Here is a 7275-nt window from a genome sequence, read left to right as displayed (position 1 = left end):
ATCTAACCTCTGATAAGTCCAGGGCTCCGTGTTAGGAGTTATGAGATTGAACACTGCTCGTTATCTTCACCTTTCATATTTGAACGGTGTCGTAGCAACCACTGGAGTCTGACGTCACGTGGATGACTATTTTAAAAGGACATTCCCACTGCAACAAGAAGCGTTTTAATGCCATAGGAGCGGAGACGCCTCTGTACAGTACCTCAGCTTATTCTTGGATTATGTGTCCCCCATTATGTGTCCCTGATGTCTCATTTGCAGTTTCTTTTTGTGCAGGTTCTAAACCCGTGGCAAGAGGTATTGCTTTTGAGGACATCAGGGCATTTTGCCACAACGTTTTTGGGGTATTTCCAGCCAACAGTAATTGCACTGCACTGTTGCATGCATCATAAAGTAGACCAGGTATCCTTAACGCAATGTGAGAAAAGGACTACTCTTACCAGATACCTGATGGGTAACAAACAGGTCTGAGACGCATGAAATGCTGTCGTGTGTATCCGTGCACGTGCTAATCAGGGAAAGTATCGATGTCTCGTGGACATAAGAACGCGTAATGTGACCGAGTTCATTCTACCACGAACTGCTTGGGAATGTGTATATCATGTAAATCAAAATGGCTAAAAATAAATTATTAATATTAAAAATCATTGGCGATAAATTTGGATTGCGTTTCATTTGCGTGTCGGTATATAAATTGTTTACACCGATTTGCTCCGACAATCAAACTGCATATTTCCGATTTGCAATAAAAATACGACAGATATGAGAAGTCTTAACGATAGCATACAAGTCATTATATGGCACATCGGTTGTATCGAACTCTATTAAACGTTATGAATAAGTTAACAATTTGTAGCGAGATTTGTATTTCCCTCTCTCACATATTCATTACCTAGTTATGAATACAAATGTGTTTTGTTTTGAATCTTTTGATCTCGTAATGAAAAAAGTGTTATGTCACACACCCATTCAGATGACACACTCGTCCTTTGATTCCATGCCATTGAACCAATTTTCTTATTCAGCAAAATTAAATTGTTAATGTGCAATATATTTCAAGGTGTGAATTTGTCTCCGACTTTAGAAAATATATGAATTCAAGCAAAACATTGGTTATCGACTTCTGAACCTTATGTTGTAAAATCTTAATGACCATTTGTTCTATTCGCTTTCGAGTAAAAAAAATAAACATTAGCTCTAATAACTTTTTATGGGAATGCTAACTATTGCATTAATATTTAATTCGCTTTTCGAGACGTTATTTTCAATTTTTACGTCTCATTTCTTTATAAAATTATCTCATAACGTTCACAGTATGCTATGAAAAACTTTTTATCACTAAAGCAGTCATGCGATTAAATATTCCTGATTGTATAATGCATTTTTAATAAATTGATATTAATAGCTTCTCGTAAATGTTGCCTTGTTCAGATTCAGCGGCATTCACACATACCTGCGTCACATCCTGCGGCAAGAAGCTTTGATTAGTGGGGTTACTCGGGTACATGATTACAAATTTGTAATGTATTCCTCATGGCATTGTAAGAATAGTTCAATTTCAGTCAATTTGACGACATTAAAACATGATATTAATACGTTGGGATACACAATGTAGATAGATTAATAGACATATAGATAGATATAGATTCCTGCAATCGGCGTGGATAGCTCCCGTCATAAAATCTTCGTCCATGAAACCAAGCCAAGAAGTAGATAGATAGATATACAGCATAAGGGGATTTTAGCGAGACACAACATTGGTGACCAATCCATAAATTATGGGTATAGATATTTAGCGAGAGCTAATTTCAGCGACTTTATTATTTCAGGAAAGAAAACTAAAACACTTACCTCCGAAGTGGAAAGAATTGTTAGCGATATTCAATTTTAGCGATCTCATCACTGTCGCTAATAAAGCCAAAATTAAATCCTCACTTTTAATATATATATATATATATATATATATATATCAATATATATATATATATATATATATATATATATATATATATATATATATATATACACACACACAGATAGAAGATAGATAGATAGATATGACATATGAAATTCGTTGCCGGGTTTAAAGGCTCGGGAAATATTAATACCGGCAACTCTTTCATATGCCATAAGCACTCGTTCAAGATCCTCTATATATATCGCGAATGAAAGGACAAAGTTTCTTTAAGATAGCCTTTATTACACAAGATGATTTTTAATTTAAGGATATTGGGTTTGGTAATATAGCGAGAATGGATGTATTTGATTTTTTTTCTCCTTTTAAAGCTTCACAAATTATGATATAGTGATACTCTTTGCCAATATCCCAGGTTTGTATAAAATACATTTTCGTTCAAATCTCTCAATGTTTTGCTACCTTCCAATTTGAACAGGGTGACGGTGGTTAATTGTTTGAAATCTACGGTAGTATAATTTAGAAGTCTTTATCGTTTAAGATATTGATATTTTCAAATTTAAAAGAGACTTTAAATTAATCCATGGTTAATTATTCTTGACATGCAGGTAATGGATTATCTCATTTGAATATCCGAAGTTGAAGTAACTTTGATCAATATATGGTTTTGTCTCATGATAAATATAAACATTCACCTGATATCAAATGTAATATACACGTTTGAGCAATCTTACGTAATTGTGTATTCGTGTTTTAAATAACTTTTAAACAAATAAATAAGTTTTTCAAACCAACCAACGTCTAACGCCTATGCAACATTTGCACTTAAATGGTCTGGTACGTTTTAAAGAGAACATTTATCATTAATTAAGGAAATATATATTCACGCCAAAAAAAAGTTCAAAGGTATGGGAGTTTTAAATTTTTGATATACTCTGAACAGAACCCGTTCATGTCCATTGCTTCAATTTATTGCAATATGAACAACAAAAGACGAAATATATATATATATATATATATATATATATATATATATATATATATATATATATATATATAAATAATATATTATGAGTCTTCGACTGCTGAAGAATGGAAGATTATATGAAGCATCATTCAAAAGACTTTACATGAGAAGAAAACGAAGAGCTTGTTGTAACCTTCAACTCGACATTTAGATATATGGACGACGTTTCATCTACATGTATTAACAATACTCATTTTCATTCATACATGTATGTCGATTCGATATATCCTGACGTCTCCATATGAGTGAAATATTCTCGAGAGGGACGTTAAACAATTAAATTCAATCAATCGATATATCCTAGTGAACTCGATATAAAGCACCAGAGTCTTCCATATCTGCTTCATATTTGGATATTTTATTGAACATATACATCAACGGCAAACCTACAATACAGCTTATTGACAAACGATATGACTTCAGCTTCTCCATCGTCAGCTTCCAATATTTGCGTAGCAATATTTCATTATTACCTGCATATAGTGTTTATGTCTCTCAGTTGATTCGATGCGTGAGAACATGTTATGCGTATGATCAATTTTTAAATTGAGGCAGGCTACTGACAAATAAGTTGATATTATAGGGGGTTTAAACAGTGTTGTTTAAATTCAGTATTTTGGAAATTCTATGGTCGTTATAATGATCTGATTTGCAAATACAAGCTATCATGTCAATAAAATGGCATTAATGTTTCCTTTCACCAATTATCAATGCAGTCATTTAACTTTCATGTAATGCAGAAGTGATCAGTATGTAAGATCTTTGTTAGTTTTATATAAATAATGAAAGTGTAATACTCTTAGAGTTTTCCCTAAACATTTAGGCATATCAATATAATTTAAAGGCATAGGGTCTATCTTTTACCTCAAAAATGACAACACAATATTTTGCAAGAAGAACTCCAAAAAAACAAATTTGTAGTATTGATTATGAGTTATCTATAGCTGCAGCGATTTTTAATTGAAGTCATTTTGACGTTTTAGCCCTTCATAAAATTTTTGTCTGGTAGACAATATATTAAACTGGAACCCCACTGATTGGTGGCTACACACAAACATAAGAGATGCGAAGTCAACAGGATACCAGTTTAGGCAAATGAGAACAGGGAATTATTTTGTAATTACTATCGTGTAATGTGTTTGTAAACATTCTGAAGAGCTTTTTGTGAGCTTCTATTTATGATTTAAATTTCGCCACCTTTTTGGAACATGCAAAATTTCACCAATATCTTAGACCCTTTGTCTTTAAGAGTTGCAAAACTTTAGTTGTATAAACCCTGACACGTACCATATATAGTATTAAAAAGATACTTTGTAATACATACACACTGAATATATGTCTCTGGCCACCAAACTTTTAAATGCTACTGAAAAATAATCAGGATGTTGTCTACTTTCACATATTTTGGTACCATAGTCTAGCGTGTTCAGTTAAGACCGGAGTACTGGCTGAAGTGTGTTTAAACTAGTGTCCTGTTTCCACATACACATTCAATACTTTGGGTACAATGACAAACAGTATCACGCAACTTTTTGAAGTTCCTTGATTTTTAAATATTCAGATCATTCAAATGAAAGGTCTTCCATACTCGAACACAAGCTATGTTCGGGTACTAAAGAAACAGCAACTCCCCATTGTTGTAAATATTGAATAGTCACGTCTATCAACAATAATAAGTTTCATTCATATGTCGATATTTTATTGAAAATAGAGATTAACGGCAAACTAACAACTCAACTTTATGAAAAACGGGATGATTCCAGCTTCTCCATCGTCAACTTCCCAAATTTATGTAGCAATATTCAATTATCATCTGCATATGGTGTTTATATACCTCAATCTATTCTGTATACAAGAGCTTGTTCAGCGTATAATCAGTTTTTAAATATAGGCAGACTACTGACAAATAAGTTGAAGGTGCAAGGGTTTCAACAGTCTCGTTTAAAATCAGCATTTCGCAAGTTGTACGGTCGTTATAACGATCTAGTTTGCCAATACAACCTATCATTGGGTGAAATGCTGTATTACGTGTTTCATACCGATTGTTAGGCCGTTCTTGGCACACTGATTTTGACTACAGATAACTCCGTTTACCTGATCAAGATATAGGGCTCATGGCGGGTGTGACCGGTCGACAGGGGATACTTACTCCTCCAAGGCACCTGATCCCACTTCTTGTATGTCCAGAGGTCCGGGTTTGCCCAACTATCTATTTTGCATTGCTTATAGGAGTTATGAGATTGATCACAGTTCGTTATCTTCACCTTTCAAGTGATCCTGATCACTGAATGAAGACCTTAATCACAAGCATTAGGTAAAATTTACATTTCCGATGTATTTGCCTTTGATATTATTACAAATTGTAATGATCGTCTTTTCCTTATGCACGCACTGCAGTTGTAAACAATGCGATTATGAATCTTGATAACTATTTCAACGGCTGGGAATGTCGACAGAAATGAAAGCACAATGTAGATGTAAGAATTTAAAATACATGAGGGTATGAACTGCAACTCTTCACGTCGGCATGCCTTCTCATAATGCGATATTGATTTGTCGGTCTAATACCTTATCAAGTTTTCATTGTTTTGTGTATTTTTCATCATTTTCAATAAATGACATTTTTCATCTTTAAATTGGTATTCATTTAATTGATACCTACTCTTAATTATCCACACATGCAAACCGGAAGAAAAACATTAAGAGATACATGCACGAAATGCAAATGTACATATTAAGTTTTCAATACAATATAATGATGAGCTGTGCACATGTACTTATATATAGCACAAATTAGGCATTTTAATTCAGAGCTCTACATTCATGTTTTGTTTAAAAACCTCCCTAATTTTGATAGACTATATAAGGTCTGAAATTAAACTGCTAAAACATATACTGCAAATGGAAAGCACCCTCACCATCCCCATAGAGGCTCCTGTGTAGTAGATGTTAAAGCATTGTCTGGTTACAGAATAAAAGAAAACCATTCTTCTCTGTATAGCGCCGTCATTATAATCTGCAGGTTAGATTTTATGTACCTTAGCTACCCACTTTTGTTGAAATAATAACTAATGAAAAGTAACAAATCAGATTATATTCGACCCTTAGTATTATTATTTGATTAATTAGAGAAATCATAGTAATGATGCAAGAATTGTACCAACTGATCTTCAAAAAGCATCGCTCCACAATTGAATTGGCATTTTATTTGGAACTTGTATAAAATCTTGTCTTAGAGTGGGATTTGGTTTACTTTAACGTTGGAGGGAAGTTTAATGGTAAACTTTAATGTTTGCATCATTTTTGTCCTCTCCGTGAGTCAGGTCTATTACTGGCGCCGTGTCCGGTTCTGACATCTATCTGTATTTCCTTGGTAACGTAAGAGTTGGATGTTTTGGTGTTGTAATATTTTAATAATAAAAACTTTTCCCTGTAATGCCTTTATTCCAGTAAATCACACAGAACAGGAAACACTAACGACACAGGAATGCGATTTGATATTGTTTTAACAAACACTTTTATGAAATGCATAATAGCAAATTTATACTTGAATGGTTGCAAATGATCATCTTCGTCAGTTTTGTCACATATCCAATTCCGATTCAAAGAGGGACTTGATGAAAACGGAAATTTTACCGAACATTTAATACCAAATATCTTCAATTAGATGACCCCGAACGAAAGTCATCTTGAATTACATGTTGATGCTGACTGAAATTGTTGCATTTAGATGAGTTGTAGGGTCAGGGGTCGAGAGAATTACGGCAATCGAAGTGCAACCAATATATCTCACTTGAGTGCGTCTCAAAATCAAACAGTATTGAAATATAAAGAATAACGCATGCAAACATTGAAGTGATGTCCGTGTTTTACGTCACTCACAATTGAATAACTCCATACTGAATTCTTATGATCATATCAGAAATAAATCTTTAAGGATTCCCTATCAGAAATTTCAAAATCTATCAGTATGGCTGTGTATCTTTATTAAACGCCGTTTATGTTCGTTAAATTTATACATTTAATGAATATAGCAGGTTGGATAGCTAAACTTTAAGTTTGCTAAATATATTTGCAATGGGTGTGGGTCATATATAGTATAAACACTTATACTGTATATAGACTTATCTCCTAGCACAAAACAGTCTTGATTTGGAAACACGTACAATAAGTGATATCGGCTGTGTATGTCCTCTCTAATTTACAAAATCAAAAATGTATATATATATATATATATATATATATATATATATATATATATATCGAATTTAAACAAACTTGGAACAAACCATTCTTAGGCGACGGAAATCCCAGTGTTTTTTTTTAATTAGGC

The sequence above is a fragment of the Ostrea edulis genome, chromosome 2 (assembly GCF_947568905.1).
Source record: "Ostrea edulis chromosome 2, xbOstEdul1.1, whole genome shotgun sequence".
Lineage (NCBI taxonomy): Eukaryota > Metazoa > Mollusca > Bivalvia > Ostreida > Ostreidae > Ostrea > Ostrea edulis.
The sequence above is the reverse complement of the archived record's forward strand: the minus strand, read 5'-3'. Positions refer to the sequence as shown.